At 40.7% G+C, this 17,022-nt stretch overlaps 1 pseudogene across 1 annotated transcript; it reads right to left on the reverse strand.

Annotated features, from left to right (window-relative positions):
- Positions 1–1,134: 1,134 nt before the first annotated feature.
- Positions 1,135–2,838, reverse strand: LOC307098757 (bridging integrator 2-like; annotated as a pseudogene). The gene has a single exon. The product of its transcript is annotated as a bridging integrator 2-like (transcript).
- Positions 2,839–17,022: the final 14,184 nt, after the last annotated feature.

The following is a 17,022-nucleotide window of genomic DNA, read 5'->3' on the forward strand; positions in this document are numbered from 1 at the left end:
GGATGGCCTTCCAGACGAAGCCGGGGCTGTGAGGGAAGCCTGGGTCCCAGGTGCCTGCTGGCAGCCAGAGGGAAGCCAGTGCAGGCAACTGGGGGAAGAAAGGCCTACTCTTGCATGAATTTTGTGCATTGGGCCTCTAGTAGAGAAATAAAATGGTAGGGTTTTGATTTTGCTTTCTTAAATCTTTATGCAACAATTCTATATATTTTTAGCATCTAAAAAGCACAAGTTATATCTTATACTTCACAAGTCATCTCTGAGAGCTGGTAATAATTTGTCAATACAAATTTGTTAACTTATCAATAAAGAATATTTTGAGGCTATTGGTTTGATTTTATCATTGGAACTAAGTCAGCCAAGACCTCCACTTTAAAAAAATCTTTATTGTTGAGAGTATTACAGATGTTCCCCCATTCTCTTTTTCTCCCCATTGCCCTCCTCCACCCAGATCCCACCCTGTCCCAGGCCTTCACTACCCTAATGTCTGTGACCATGGGTAATGCAAATATGCATATAAATTCTTTGGTTAATCTCTTCCTTCTGAGATTTGTCAGTCTGTTCCATGTTTCCATGCCTCTGGTTCTATTTTATTAATCAGTTTATGTTGTTCATTAGATTCCTTGCTCAGTTATTCTGATTTTTAGATTCAATTGTTGATAGATATGTATTTTTTGCCACTTTATTGCTCAATTTTTTTTCATAGAATAATGCTTTATTTAACAATCTGAAAATATGTTCTTTTGGCTTTAAGTCTTGAAAACTCAATGGTGAATCAAAGATTTGTTTCATGTTCTCTGTGATTGTGTATATGCACCTATAGATGCTTTTGCTTGTTATAGTCATTTTAGCCCCACTTTATTTAATATATAAAGTCTTATTATTCTAACAATGCTAAAATCTGAATTAAATATTACATGAGTCTAACAATCTTTTTTCCCAAGCCTGCCTGCCTCCCTCCCTCCTCTAAGTCTGCTCCTCAGCCTCCATTAATGCTAGGTCTTTAGAGACAACCAGCATCCACATTGAGAACCTAGATATGAATGTTAGACCTTAAGTCCCTGTGACTTCTATACCCACTAGCTGAAGAGTTTCTCTGGGAGATGTATATATGTGGAAGATCTTGGCAGTTGCTCTTCAGAGTTGTGCACTTTTAATTGTAGATACCTCTTCTTGAAGCTCAGGTGTTGTGATGTTGCTGTCTTCTGGAACCACAGAAGCATGAAGCTGGAGGCCTTGGCTCTCAGGGGAGTCAGTCAATATAAACTTATTGTTCTCTTCTTTGTCTTCCATCTTACTTGCCTTGTCAGATTCTGAAAAAAAAAAACCTGAGGGATTATCGAGGTTGGGGGAAGTATAAAGATCTGGGTTCAGATTGTTGATGTTTTCCTTTTCTCTGTCCTCAGAAGTTTTTACTGGCTTCTGTGGTGGCTGTGGATCAAGAGAAACCTCCAAAGTGGCCCTGGAACTAGGTCTTGGAGTCCCAGCTCCCAAGGAGGCCCTAGGGGTGGTGGGTGAACCCTGTTTAGAGGCGTAGGGCTGGAGAGTATATTCCCCGAGGAGATCCTAGAGCTGCGAGTGGCTCTGGGTGGAGGAGGCCTATTAAAGGGGGCTGAGGTCCTCTAGACAGGGGCTCTCTTCTTTGGTTGTTCAGACCCTTCACTTGAGGTTCGGGTTCGGAGGACAACTTCTGGGAGAGATGCAGGCTGTTCTGGAGGGATTAGGGCTCTGCCTGAGGGTGGAGCTGGGGAGCCAGGGAAAACTTCCTCCTGGGACTCGCCACCCTCAGTGGGCTGGGTAGAAGAGGGCTGGGCTTTGGTAGGGCCGTTGCAGGCTGGTAGAGGCTCTTCCTCCTCAGAGGACTTTGCTTCAGCCTCTTCTTTGTCTATTTCCTTTTCTTTTAAGGGCTCTTCTTTAATCTCAGAGTTGTCTCCTCCCTGAGCTAGATCTGATGTTAGCTCTTCTTTACTTGCTGAGATGGAGTCCCTCTCACTTATCAAGGAAAATGTAGAGGGACTGGTAGGAGGGCTAGAGACTGTAGATGTTTGAACTGGGAAAGAGACGACTAAAGAGCATCTGCTGCTGCTTGATAGTCCCTTCACCACAAAGACTTTGTTGGAATGTTGCTTCTCCAGTTTGCTCATCACTTCATAGAGATTGTGATTCAGCTTGCTCATTTCCCTGTAGAAGACGTCCTTCAAGTTGAAAGTGTTTTGAAAAATGCTCATAGAACAGCCTATACAACTCTTATAAAGAACAGGTAGCTCCTCTAGTAGTTCCTGGTTCAGATCTTCAAACACAAGCTGGGCTTTGTTGAACTCTTCATCTGCCTTGGCAATCTTGACCTCATCTTTTTTTCTTGGCATTCTGCACTGCCTCCAGGTGGTGTCTGGCACTGTCATAGTCCATGAGTTTCGGTTCCCGCTTGGTGATTATTTCCTTAATCTCACCAAACTGGGCTACATAGTTTTCCACGGTCCTCAAGGCCTGGTCAGCTAGTTTCTCTTCATAGTCTTCCCAAAGAAGATCATTATTTCCTATGATGGCCTTCGGCTCCTCAAGACCGTCCCACTCACTGCTATAGATCTCCTGCAGGGTTTCTGACACTCTCTTTGAGCTTTCATGCATTACTTTGCACTAAGGAAGTTCTTCAGCTCCTTGTATAGTTCGAGGCCCTCTGCCTATTGATGGTAAAAGTTGTTGGCACATTGTTCAAACCATTCATCTTTGGTTTCCAGTTTTCTCCAAATTCTGCAGTACCTTCTCCAGGGCCCTGCTGAACTTCTTCTGTACCTGCTTGGCAAAGAGGCCAGCAGCACCACCAGCCTTACCCTCAGCCATCCTGTTGGTTCCCTGGGGGCGGCAGCGGCCCTGACCAAGAGCCCTGTGGTTTTTCTGGAGGCTCCAAGAAGGAAGTGTGGTTCCCAGCATGCCTCCTATTCCTCAAATTTCTCCTCCTCCTCCTCCTCCTCCTCCTCCTCCTCCTCCTCCTCCTTCTCCTCTTCCCTCCTCCTTCTCCTCCTCCTCCTCCTCCTCCTCCTTCTTCTTCTAATTGACCCTTCAACATTTCATTTAATACTGGTTTAGTGATGATGAACTCCTTTAGCTTTTTCTTGTCTGTGAAGCTCTTTATCTGACCTTCAATGCTACATGATAGCGTTGCTAGGTAGAGTAATCTTGGTTGTAAGTCCTTGCTTTTCACCACTTTGAATATTTCTTGCCCCTCCCTTCTGAAATGAAAACTTTCTGTTCAGAAATAAGCTGACAGTTGTATGGGCACTCCCTTGTAGGTAACTAACTGCTTTTCTCTTGCTGCTTTTAAGATTCTCTCTTTCTCTTTAACCTTTAATTATGATGTGTCTTGATGTGGTCCTCTTTGAGTAAGTCTATTTCTTTCACCAGGTAGGGGAAGTTTTCAGTCATGATTTCTTTAAATAGGTTTTTAATTTCTTGTTCCCTCTCTTAACCTTCTGCCACCCCCATGATGCGAATGTTGGTATGCTTGAAGTTGTCCCAGAGGCTCCTTATACTATCTCATATTTTTTATTCTTTTTGCTTTTATGATTAGGTGTTTTCCCCTTACTCATATTCCAATGTGCTAATTTGATTCTCGGCATCCTCCACTCCACTGTTGATTCCCAGTAAATTATTTTTAACTTCGGTTCATGAATTATTTATTTCTGACTGGTCCTTTTTCATGTCTTTGAGGTTCTCACTAAGTTCCTTGAAGCTGTTAGTAAGTTCTTGAGCATCCTTATAACCATTGTTTTGAACTCTATCTAGTAGTTTGCTTGCATCCATTTCATTTGGGTTTTTTTTGGAGAGTCCTTCTGTTCTTTCATTTGTGACATGTTTCTTTGTCTCCACATTTTGGCTGCTTCCCTGTGTTTGTTTCAATGTATTAGGTAGAGCTGCTATGTCTCCTAGAATTGGTAGAGTGTCCCTGTGTAATAGGTATCGTGCAGGGCCCAGTGGCTCCACCTCCTCAGTCATCTGAGCTGGGCACTCTAGGTGTGCCCCTGTGTGGTCTGTGTGCACTGTCCTGTTGTAGTTGAGCCTTGATTGCTGTTGGCGTCACTGGGAGGAATTGACTCCCAGGCAATTGGCTGTGATGATCAGCTGTACTACAGTGGAAGAGTTGCTGTATAGGAGACACCCCTATGGAGCAGGACTTGCTTTAGTGGGGCTTTGGTGCTCTCCAAGTCTGTCCCTTGAGTGTGTTGCTCATGAATGTGGTAGATGTTGTGATCTGAAGCTATCCACTGGGTGCACTGTCTCTGGAGCTTCCTGGGAGGTGCAAAGTCAGCCACTGCCTGTGCCCTGCCTGGGGCCACCCGTTATGAACTACAGAGTGATTTTCAGATGACTTATACTTCTGTTGGGCTTGGAGGTATGCAAGAGAGGCCAAACTGTGAACCTTGGCAAGCTATTATTAGTGCCAGATCTGGAGCCACTTATTGAGAGGTATGGGGCATGCTGAAGACAGCTGCTACTTGTTTTTGAGAGATTTTAGGAAAATATAAAGCCTGAGCCAGGACAGGCCATTCATATGGAAAAGCCACTGCAAACAGCTTGGTGGGGCTGCAAATTGGGTGGGGTGGGATCTCAGGGAATCACCAGGGGGAACAGTGTGGGCCAGGTTGATGGAGACTCAGATATGGTGCCTGTCTGTCAGCTGTGTGTGTGTGTGTGTGTGTGTGTGTGTGTGTGTGTAGTCTCAGCATAGGAACAATGACATCTGCCACCACTTTTGTCTGGGAGAAACCTGACCTCTAGTTCTTTCCCTGATGTCAGACAATTTAGTTCCTTCCCATATGTCCCTGGATCCTTTTAAGCTGTTGCCCCAGAACTGAAGATCAGTGGGAGTGAGTTCGAGTAAGCCAACACATGGGCCCTTTAAGAGGAACTGCCTAGGTCTCTGGCTGCCCCCATATCATTCAGCCACAATCCCCACTGGTTTTTACAGCCCTGGCACTGGAACCCTGGGCTGACAGTTCTAGTGTGGGGCTGTGACTCCTTGCTCCTCAGCCAAGATATCTCTCCCAATTAAAAACCCGCCACATGTGGATGTCAGACAAGCCATTCCACACCTCCAACCCTCCTATCAGTCTCAATATAGTTTCTTCTTTAATTCTCTAGTTATAGGGCTTCCATTCAGCCAGATTTCAGGTGGTTCTGAATGATGGTTCTTCTGTATTTTATTTGTAATTTTGATATGGTTGTGGAAGAATGTGAGTACCACATTTACCTATGTCGTTATCTTGGTTCCTCCACCCATCTGGAGACTTGCACTTTTTTTAAAAATATATTTTATTGATTTTTTACAGAGAGGAAAAGAGAGGGATAGAGAGTTAGAAACATCGATGAGAGAGAAACATCGATTCAGCTGCCTCTTGCACACTCCCTCCTGGGGATGTGCCCGCAACCAAGGTACATGCCCTTGACCTGAATCGAACCTGGGACCCTTCAGTCCGCAGGCCGACGCTCTATCCATTGAGCCAAACAGGTTAGGGCTGCACTTTTTTTTTTTAATCCTCACCTGAGGAGATTTTTTTCCCATTGATTTTTTTAGAGAGAGAGGAAGAGAGATGGAGAGGAGGGGGGGGGGAGAGGAACATTGACATGAGAGAGAAATGTCGATGTGAGAGAGACACATCAATTAGTTGCCTTCCACATGACTCCCATCAGGGACTGGGATGAACCTACAACTGAGGTACATGCCCTTGGCCAGGAATCAAATCCAAGATCCTTCTGTCTGGGGGCAGACACTCTAACCCACTGAGCCAAACTGGCCAGGGCCCAAAACCTGCACTTTTGACAGCTATGTTCAATATGAACTAATCTTTGTCATATGTTCAGGACTTTAACAAATTTATGCATTACTATTGATGTTTTTAAAATCACAGCTACAGAATTTTTAAGCTACTAAGGAGCTAGGCAGTTACCTGGTTTACCTCCTTTATTTTACATAAAACTGAGGCAGTAACAAAGAGAAGATTTTATATGGTTTATTCCTGTTGAAAGGTATCCATTATTTCTCCTGCCTCTAAATATTTTTCTATTCTTTATTTTTAATAAGGGAAGTTCTGCAGCTCTGACAACTTTACTTTTGTCTATTTTTATATGATAACTAATAAAATCTGTTTCTTGGTTTGTTAACTGTACTATTGTTTGACTGTTTCATAGAAATAGTTGACTTAGGACTCAACTTAAAGCTATTAAACGCTCAGTGGCCATCACAGAAATAGTCCTCATTATCCTGATAGCTCTCTATTTATAATTTTTCAACCCCACTTGCTGATTAATTGACCTAAAGAAGTTAGAACTCTCTCAGTTAAAATGAAAGAAGCACTTGTTTAAAAAAGCACTTTTCAAAAGTAATTTGTGGCAATAAGACCGAAGACATAGAGAGGAAACAAGATGGCAGTGTAGGTAAATGTCTGTACTCGCTGCCTCCCACAACCATATAAGAATTATAACTAAAATATGAAACAACCATCATTCAGAACCCCTTGAAATCTGACCGAATGGAAGTCTTACAACTAGAGAAGTAAAGAAGAAAGCACATTGAGATTGGTAGGAGGGGAAGAGCCACGAAATGGGCTGGTCCAACACCCACATGTGGCATTTTTTTAATTGGGAGGGATATCTCCAAGGCCTTCTGTGAGAAGCAAGAGATCCCAGTTGCACACTGGACCCCAAGCACAAGGTTCCATAGCTGGGAAGAGAAGTCCCCATAACTTTGGGCTGTAAAAACCAGTGGTGATTGGGGCTGAGTGACATAAAGGCCGCTGGAGTCCTAGGTGTTTCTCTTAAAGGGCTCATGCACGAACTTACAAGGTCCCCCTTCCTCTGAGCTCCAGTGCCAGGCAGTGGCTTTAGGGGGGATCCAGGGACATATGGGGAAGAACTGGACTGTGTGGCATCAGAGCAGGAACTTGGGGGTGTCTTTCTCCCAGACAGGGGTGCTCGCAGGAGTCATTCTTCCTGTGTAGAGACCTCCTCCATCACAGTGCTGTCTGGCAGCCATATCTGAGTTTCCATCAGCATGGCTCACACTGTTTGCTCTGCCTGGTGATTCATAAGACCCCTCCCCATCCAATTTGCAGCCCCACCAAGCTGTTTGCAGCAGCTTTTTCATATGAATGGCCTGTCCTGGCTCAGGCTTCAGATTTTCCTAAAATCTCTTAAAGAAGTAACAGCTGGAATCAGCCTGACCCAAACTTATCAATAAAAGGCCTAAGACCCAGCACTAGCAGCAGCTTACCAAGGTTCACAGCTTGGCCTCTTCTGCACACCTCCACGCCCAACACAAGTAGCAGCCATCTGAAAATCACTCTGTAGCTCGTAATGGGTGGCCCCAGGCAGGGCATAGGCAGTGGTTGACTTTGCACCTCCCAGGAGGTCCTAGAGACAGTGAACCTGGTGGATAGCTTCAGACCATGACAGAACTCTACCACATCCATGAACAACACACTCAAGGGCAGACTTGGTGATCACCAAGGTCCCACTGAAGCAAGTCCTGCTCCATAGGGGCATCTCCTGTACAGCAGCTCTTTCACTGTAGTCACAGCTGGTCCTCACAGCCAATTGGCCTGGGGGTCAATTCCTCCCAGTGATACCAACAGCAATCAAGGCTCAACTACAACAAGACAGTGCACACAGACCACACAGGGGTGTACCCAGAGTGCCCAGCTCAGATGACTGGGGAGGTGGAGCCACTGGGCCCTGCAGGACACCTATTACACAGGGACACTCTACCAATTCCAGGAAACATAACAGCTCTACCTAATACATAGAAACAAACACAGGAAAGTAGCCAAAATGTAGAGACAAAGAAACATGTTACAAATGAAAGAAATGGTAGCAAGCAAACTACTGGAAACAATACAATGGTTATAAGGTTACTCAAGGATCTTCATGAGAGCTTCAAGGGACTTAATGGGAGCTTCAAGGGACGTAGTGAAACTTTTAAGGATCTTAATGAGAATGTAAAAGACATGAAAAAGGACCAGTCAGAAATTAAGAGTAATTTACAGGGATTCAACAGTAGAGTAGAGAATTCTGAAAATCAAACCAACTGTTTGGAATATGAGAAAGCAAAATCACCCAATCAGAAGAGGAAAATAAAAGAATATAAAAGTATGAAGATAGTGTAAGGAGCCTCTGGGACAACTTTAAGTTTACCAATATTCACATTATGGGGGTGCCAGAAGCAGAAGTGAGAGAGCAAGAAATTGAAAACCTATTTGAAGAAATAATGACTGAAAACTTTCCCTAACTGGTGAAGTTCGGGAAACACAGAAAGTCCCAAACAAGAGGAACCCAAAGAGACCCACATGAAGACACATCATAATTAAAATGCCAAGGGTTAAAGACAAAGAGAGAGTCTTAAAAGCAGCAAGAGAAAAGCAGTTATTACCTTCAAGGGAGAGCCCATACAACTGTTAGCTGATTTCTCAACAGAAACTTTTCAGGCTAGATGGGAGTGTCAAGAAATATTCAAAGCAAGGAACTAGAACCAAGATTACTCTACCAAGCAAAGCTATCATTTAGGTCAGATAAAGAGCTTCACAGACAAGAGAAAGCTAAAGAAGTTCATCACCACCAAACCAGTACTACATGAAGTGTTAAAGGGTGTTCTTTAAGAGGAGGAGGAGGAAGAAGAAGAAGAAGAAGAAGAAGAAGAAGAAGAAGAAGAAGAAGAAGAAGAAGAAGAAGAAGAAAGAAAAGAAAAAAATAGGAATAATAAAATGGCAAGAAATACATATTTATTAACAATGAATCTAAAAATCAAAATAACCAAATAAGAAATCTAATGCACAAAATAAACTGATGAATAAAATAGAATCAGAAGCATGGAAATATGGAACAGACTGACGAATCTCAGAGGAAAGGGAGCTGGAGTGCAGGAAGAGATTAACCAAAGATCTTATGTGCATATATGCATTACCAATGGACACAGACAATAAGGTGATGAAGGCCTGGGACAATGAAGTAACGGGGTAGAGGGAGCCAATGTGGGGTAAAAAGATAGATAACCAGGTGGAGAAAGCCACTGGGGGGGCGGGGGGAGGAAGAGTGACATTTGTAATACTCTCAACAATAAATTTTTTAATATAAAAATAAATGATTTATTACCTGGTTGGTGTGGCCCAGTGGTTGAGTGTCGACCTATGAAATAGGAGGTCAAGGTTTGATTCCTGGTCAGGGCACATGCCTGGGTTTCAGGCTTGATCCCCAGTAGGAGGCATGCAGGAGGCAGCCGATCAATGATTCTCTCTCATCATTAATGTTTCTATCTCTCTCCCTTTCTTCTTTCCTCTCTGAAAAAGAAAATATGTTTTTAGAAAGTAATTTATTAAATGTATACACTGGACTCTTATAAAAAACTTAGTTTCTGCAAGGACTGGGATATAGCTGAGCCTCAGGAACATGTGAAACCAGGCCTTAAATGCCATCAAATCTCCCGGTGACTCATCTGTTTTTCTGTCTGCCTTGGCTTCTTTCTCTTTTAATTAAATGAATTTTTCTCCATGAGTCTACTGGCAGATCTGAGTTTGAATATTAACAGTTTTTCAATTGAATGTAAACTGTAATTGAAAAAAAAAATTAAAATTAAGAAAAAAATAGTTTCCCAATTCCAGCCCTAAAATTCTAGGAAAAGGACTCTGATTGGCTTAGCCTGAGTTAATGTGTTGCTCATAGACCAATCAACTGAGGCTAGGAAATGAATTACCACAGTAATAGTATCTTGGTTCAGGTGGCCATTCTTGGTCCAATCAACTATACAGGAAGTGGGGTCATAGTGTCTTCCGCTATAACCAGGAATTTTGGGGAAAAAGCAGTTCCTAGAACAAGAATGCCAGACAAACAATTGCTCTGAGGCCATTGTGTTTACAAACTTGATATGTGCTCTTCCTGGGTTTCTAAATCATCATTCCAGTCCCTCCTTTCCCTAGCCATGCAGGAATAGGTGAAAAAAAAAAATTAAAGCAAGCTTTAGATTTTACTCCCACATCTTTATACCAGTATCAGGATTTTTTATAGCTTTAATTGTGCAATAGATGATATATGAAAGGTCATAGCAACACTAATGTCAATTAAGAAGCACAGAAATAAACACCTGTGAATCCATGACCTAAGCTGAGGAAAAAGCAAATTATAAACACTACTGAAACTCTTGTTGTTCACCCTCTGCAATACTCCTCTAACATCTTTTTTAATACATTAAATAAATATTAATATATTTCTTCTTTTAGGCAGGAAGACAACAGAAAGGAATAATGGAGGCCCTTGATTAGCATTCTACCTTTTCCACTTACTACATGCATGAGAATAGGCAAATTATTTCATTTCCCTGTGCCTCTCTCTATTTCTTCATCTGTAAAATGAATTAAATTGTTCTCATCTCATAGAGTTGTTTGTGGATTATATGAGAAAATGTAACATTCTTTGTAATAATGAAAATCTGGAGCCTGGACACAATATAATATAAATATCCTAAATATAAAGAGCCAGGGTCCATCACAACCTAAATGACCGGACGGATGACCAAACAGCAAGCTAGGGTCCCAGCCGGCGCGGCGGGAGTCAGTCCTGGGTCATGTAAGTGGAAACTGTAAGATATAGAAGCAAGGCAGACCTATCCCTCTACATGGGGAGATATTGGAAGAAGAATATCAGGGAGCTAGAACTCCCACCATCTTATAACAATAATGAATACTCATCCCCCCAACACACACACACACACACACCTACAAACCTTGAGCCAAGTGGGGAACCTGGACTTCTAGTCTCTTCTTGAAATAATGAGGTGGCATCTCACCCTTCCCTTACCAGAGCAGTATCAAAGCAAGCCAGATAAAACAGGGTTGAAAAGATCCAGAGTTTCATAATGCTCAAAATTTCTAGGTTTCAATTATCAAATTATTTAAACAAAGAAACAGAAAGATCTAAAACTGAATAAAAAAGATAATAAATACGTATACTGAGATAGTAGAGATGATAGTTATTTGATAAGTTTAAAGCAGCCATCCAAACAATCTTTACATGAGTGATTTTGAACATCCTTAAATGGGGAAAAAAGAAAGTTATGGCAAGTAAATAGAAAGTCTCAGCAAAAAAAAAAAAAAAAATGAAGCCATAAAGAACCAAATGAAAATTATAGTACAGAAGAATATAATAACTGAAATAAATAACTCAGTGAATAGGCTTAAGCAGAATGGATGGAACAGAGAAAACACTCAGGGAACTAGAAAATATAACAATAAAAATATCCAATGAGAATAGGGAGAAAATGGGCTTGAAACAACAACAGAAAAAGATCAGAATCACAGGAACTAGGAGTCATAACAACAACAACAACAACAACAACAACAAAATAAAACTGTAACATTTGTAGTCCAGGAAGAAATTAAAGGAGATGGATCTGAAAGAGCACTTGAAGAAATAATGGCTGAAAACTCTTCCAATTGGTCAAAAGACAGAAATCCTCAATTTTAAGAAGGTGAGCAAATACAAAATGAAGTAAACCCAAAGATATCAACACCCACATCATAGTCAAACTTCTGAAAAATAAAAATGAAAATGAAGAAAAAGATCTTGAAAGTTCTGAATGATAAATAACACTTTATCTATAAGGAAAAAGTTATTTTCATGACAATAGGTTTTCCATTAGAAAACATAAAGTCTAAAAATAAAAGAACTGTCAACAGAGTCCTATTTCAAATGAAAATATACTTCAGCAATATGGGGAAAATCAAGGTATCTCAGGAAAGAGAAAACACAAATGTAAACAAGAATTGATAAAGAATAATATCCAAATCTCAAAAAATATATGAAATATATTCAATATCATCTCTCCAGGTAAATTCAAATTTATTCCTCCATTACTTACTTACCAGGATAGCTAAAATTAAATAGGTTTATAATATTAATTATTGCCAAGTATCTGCGGGATCTGGAACTCTCATTCACTACTGGTAGTTGTATAAATTGGATAAAAGGATGCAAAACTGTATCTACTAAAACTAAATATATGCCTACATCATGAGTCATTACATTTATTGCTTTTATATATCAAAAGACATGAGCATATAGATCCTCAAAATCATATATGAAAGGATGTTTAACGTAGTTTTATTCATAATATTTTCAAATTAGAAATAACTTACAAATCTGCCTACAGGAAAATGGAAGAATGGTAGTAAATTCAAATAATAGAATACTACACACCTATAAAAAGAATAAAATCCTGATATGAAGAATAATATGGGTTAATTTCATAGATATTATGTTGAGCAAAAGAAGTGAGACACAGATGAGAATACATCATATAAATCCACTGATAATAATTTCATGAACTGATGGTACTATCAATGATTATAAAGGTCAGAAAATTAAGAAATTCTGAGGGTAGTAGTCAGAAAGAAGGATGAAAGAAACGTCTAAAATCTTGAAAAAGATTCTACATCTTATATTGGGTGTTACAAATGTAAACAAGTTTGATCTCTACATTAACGTTTCATGCACAGGTGGAGTTAAATATAAGTGTTTTCTAGCACTGAAAGTAACTTATTATTTGAGCTTGGGTTCCTCAACTTTCAGAGTCCATGCTAGTCTCCATTATGTCATATTACCCTCTGAAGATAAATAGTGCCATCAAGATCTAATTCTACAGCTCAGTAACCCTAAAAAATGAAAGAGGATTATCCTGATTAAGAACTCTGAAGAAATCATACTAACAGTTCAATATAATTCACCGAATATTCTGCATAAAATATCATCTCAAATGGAGTACCATTTATGATTCAATAATTGGAATTTAAGAGGAAGTAAAAGAGTAGGTCTTTTGTTATTCTCATAGTTTGTGGACTCAGTAGTAATACTGATAAACTATTGAAAAAGTAGGTGTTTACTTTTTCTACAAATATTTGAATTGTTTGGGTAATACCAAAAGACTAAAATTTTAGCTTAAACATACTTTAATATATTTTTATTGTTGATTTTAGAGAGGAAGGGAGAGAGAGAAAGATAGAAACATCAATGATGAGAGAGAATCATTGATAGGCTTCCCCCTGCATGCCCCACACTGGGGATCTAGCCTGCAACTCGGGCATGTGCCCTGAGCAGGAATCGACCGAACAGTGTTACGACCGGTCACTATGACACACACTGACTACCAGGGGGCAGACGCTCAAGCAGGAGCTGCCCCCTGGTGGTCAGTGCACTCCCACAGGGGGGAATGCTGCTCAGCCAGAATCCCTGAGCCCGGCTCACTGCTGGCAAGTGCAGCGGTGGTGGCAGGAGCCTCTCCTGTGGGGAGTGGGCCTAAGCCACCAGTTGGACATCCACCAAGGGCTCCCAGACTGCGAGAGGGCACAGGCCAGGCTGAGGGACCCTCCCCCCCGAATGCATGAATTTCATGCACCGGGCCTCTATTTCATTAATAAGAAACAAGTTAAACAAATTGGTAGATTCAAACAGCTGACTACTGTGGAGCAATTAATATTACATTTATGTGTGTATATTTCCCAAACAGAGGGAAGGCTTCCTCCTACAATGTATGGGTCCATTTTCTCTGGTCACTTTAGTTTGCAAAAGTGAGGCCAGAACCAGTGGACAGAGACAGCAGGGGGTGAGGGCATGTACGGGAGTGGAGTAGGGGGTAAAAGGGGAGATATGGACACATATGTAATACCTTAATCAATAAAAAAAAAGTGAGGCCAGAGCTTAATCAGGAGCATAGAGACTGAGAGAAAGAGGAAACATACTTGTGTCATAATGAAGTGGAAAGGTCATTACTGAGTTTTGGCTTTCTTCTGTGGAGAAAAGATAGGCAAAGACAGGGAGTTGGGGACCTGAACAAGAGAGCATGTACAGAAGCTTTTGTGGTCAGTGAGAAGCAGGATTGTCAGAAGCATGGCAGAGTCAAGATGTGAAACAGCCAGAAAGGGGCAACCTATGGTCATGGTAGGCAAGGGATTCACTCAAACCACCGTTAGTAGTTGCCTGTGAAGAGTAAATGGATACTATAGAATTGGGAGATTTTTACATTTTAATTCTATGTAGCTTGAAAATTTTAAGTAAGGTTGTAGTTTGTGTTGCTATTTAAAAAACACAATCTACATAATATGGTGGAAAGAACTTTCTGGACTGGTTTTTGCTTTTTTGAGGTAAATTAGCTTAACTCTCCTATAAGTACCTTAGGTACTGAGAAGGGATAAATTGTTAAATAATTCCTCTCTTCCACATAGAACCTAGATAGAGAGATTATCACACACACACACACACACACACACACACACACACACACACACAAGACTTATCCAGTGGAGTGGCTCAGATGGTTGGTCGTCATCCTGTGCACCAAAATGTTGCCGGTTCGATTCCCTGGTCAGGGTACATTCCTGGGTTGCAGGTTCAATCCCTGGTTGGGACATGTATGTTTGAGAAACCAATTGATGTTTTTCTCTCCTCCCTCCCTTTCTCTCGCTTTAAACATGTCCTTGGGTGAGGATTTTTTTAAAGAAAGCCGTGCTCCTCTACTTGGATATGCTCAAGGAACCTAATGTGTAGATCAGGTTAGAAATAATGGTGGGTTACATTATGGTGTTAGGAGATCAAGGTGGTAAGAAGTGGCTGGATTGGGATAATTGGGGAAGGTAGAGCCAAAAAAAATTTGCTACTAATTGGATGTTCAACATGAGAGAAATAAAGAACTCAAGAGTGACTCTGAAGGCTTTGGCTTGAGCAACCATTTTTTTGTGACTGGTGGTGCCATTTACTTAGCTGATTACACCAAAGAAACAGATTTATGTTGGCAGGAAGAGATGAAGAGTTTTGTTTTTCAACATATTATTTTTGAGATGAGGGGATGTTGTTAATATCCTCAATTGACAAAGAGTTGGTAACAGTGGTCCCTTAATTTAAAAGTTTTACCATTCCATAAATATTTTAAAACAGTGACTTCCTATTGTAGCTCATGATTAGGAGATGTATTAGTGTTTATAAATATCTCCTCGTAAATATGTCTAAATAAAATTGGAGGATTTTCTTTTTTAGGAAATTAACTATATTACACCAATTAGACTGTTGAAGTCAAATATTCCTGATTTTATCATTTCCCAGAAGTAGCTACATTATGACAGAATTAAAACATTAGTCTTATATAAGATTGGAGTTTTACATAGGCATAAATTCAGAGCAGTGGCTGGACCAAAATCCTTTCCATTTCATGCCACTTTCTGTTGGTAAAATTAAGACATCAGTGATTTCATGAGACATTTATATCCATCGCAACATCTCCAAAGATGAATTCAAGAATTTATGTAATCTTGGTAAAAATCTTTTTTTTTTAGTACCATGGACGATACCAGAATACAATGTGTTTTATTTAAAAAAATTTTTTTAAATTTAATAAATCTTTATTGTTCAGATTATTATAATTGTTCCTCTTTTTTCCCCCATAGCTCCCCTCCACCTGGTTCCCACCCCACCCTCTGCCCTTACCCCCCTCACTGTCCTCATCCATAGGTGTACGATTTTTGTCCAGTCTCTTCCCGCACCCCTCACACCCCTTTTCCCCCACAAGAATTGTCAGTCCACTCCCTTTCTATGCCCCTGATTCTATTATATTCACCAATTTATTCTGTTCATCAGATTTTTTTATTCACTTGATTTTTAGATTCACTTGTTGATAATATGTATTTGTTGTTCATAATTTTTATCTTTACCTTTTTCTTCTTCTTCCTCTTCTTAAAGAATACCTTTCAGCATTTCATATAATACTGGTTTGGTGGTGATGAACTCCTTTAGCTCTTTCTTATCTGTGAAGCTCTTTATCTGACCTTCAATTCTGAATGATAGCTTTGCTGGGTAGAGTAATCTTGCTGGTAGGTTCTTGCTATTCATCACTTCAAATATTTCTTGCCACTCCCGTCTGGCCTGCATAGTTTCTGTTGAGAAATCAGCCAACAGTCATATGGGTGCTCCCTTGAAGGTAACTAATTGTTTTTCTCTTGCTGCTTTTAATATTCTCTTTTTATCTTTTGCTCTTGGCATTTTAATTATGATGTGTCCTGGTGTGGTCCTCTTTGGGTTCCTTTTGTTTGGGGTTCTGTGCGCTTCCTGGACTTGTAAGTCTATTTCTTTCACCAGGTGGGGGAAGTTTTCAGTCATTATTTCTTCAAATAGGTTTTCAGTATCTTGCTCTTGCTCTTCTTCTGGCACCCCCATAATTCTGATGTTGTTACGCTTGAAGTTGTCCCAGAGGCTCCTTACACTATCTTCATATTTTTGGATTCTTTTTTCTTTTTGCTTTTCCGATTGAGTGTTTTTTGCTTCTTTGTATTTCAAATCTTTGACTTGATTCTTGCGATCCTCTAGTCTGCTATTGGATCTCTGTATATTATTTTTTATTTCAGTCAGTGTATGCTTAATTTCTAGTTGGTCCTTTTTCATATCCTCCAGGGTCTCATTAAATTTATTGGCCTTTTCTAGAAAATTTTTGAAAAACCTTATAACCGTGGTTTTGAACTCTATATCCAGTCATTTGCTTTCCTCCATTTCTTTCATTTGTGATCCGTTTCTTTGTCTCCGCATTTTAGCTGCTTCCCTGAGTTGATAGAGTGGCTTTGTGTGCTAGGTGTCCTATAGGGCCCAGTGGCTCAGCCTCCCCAGTTACCTGATGTGGACACTCTTGGTGCATCCCTTTGTGGGCTGTATGCACAGTCTTGTTGTAGTTAAGCCTTGATTGTTGTTGGTATTGCTGGGATGAATTGACTTCCAAGACAATTGGCTGTGAGGATCAGCTGTGTCTATGCTGGGAGAACTTCTGTGCTGGAGACACCCTTATGAGACAAAATTTGCAAAAGCCTCTGTGCTCAGTTTGGATGGGGTGGAGTCTCAGGGCAGAGCAGACAGCACTGGTTTCCCGTCAGCCCTGCCCTAATAGGCCCCTGTGTCTCAGTATCCTGTGGTAATCACTGCAAGCACCTGTGAGAGAAAGCCGCCCTTGAGTTC

This window comes from Cnephaeus nilssonii, assembly GCF_951640355.1.
Source record: "Cnephaeus nilssonii genome assembly, chromosome: 4".
In the NCBI taxonomy this organism is placed as follows: domain Eukaryota; kingdom Metazoa; phylum Chordata; class Mammalia; order Chiroptera; family Vespertilionidae; genus Cnephaeus; species Cnephaeus nilssonii.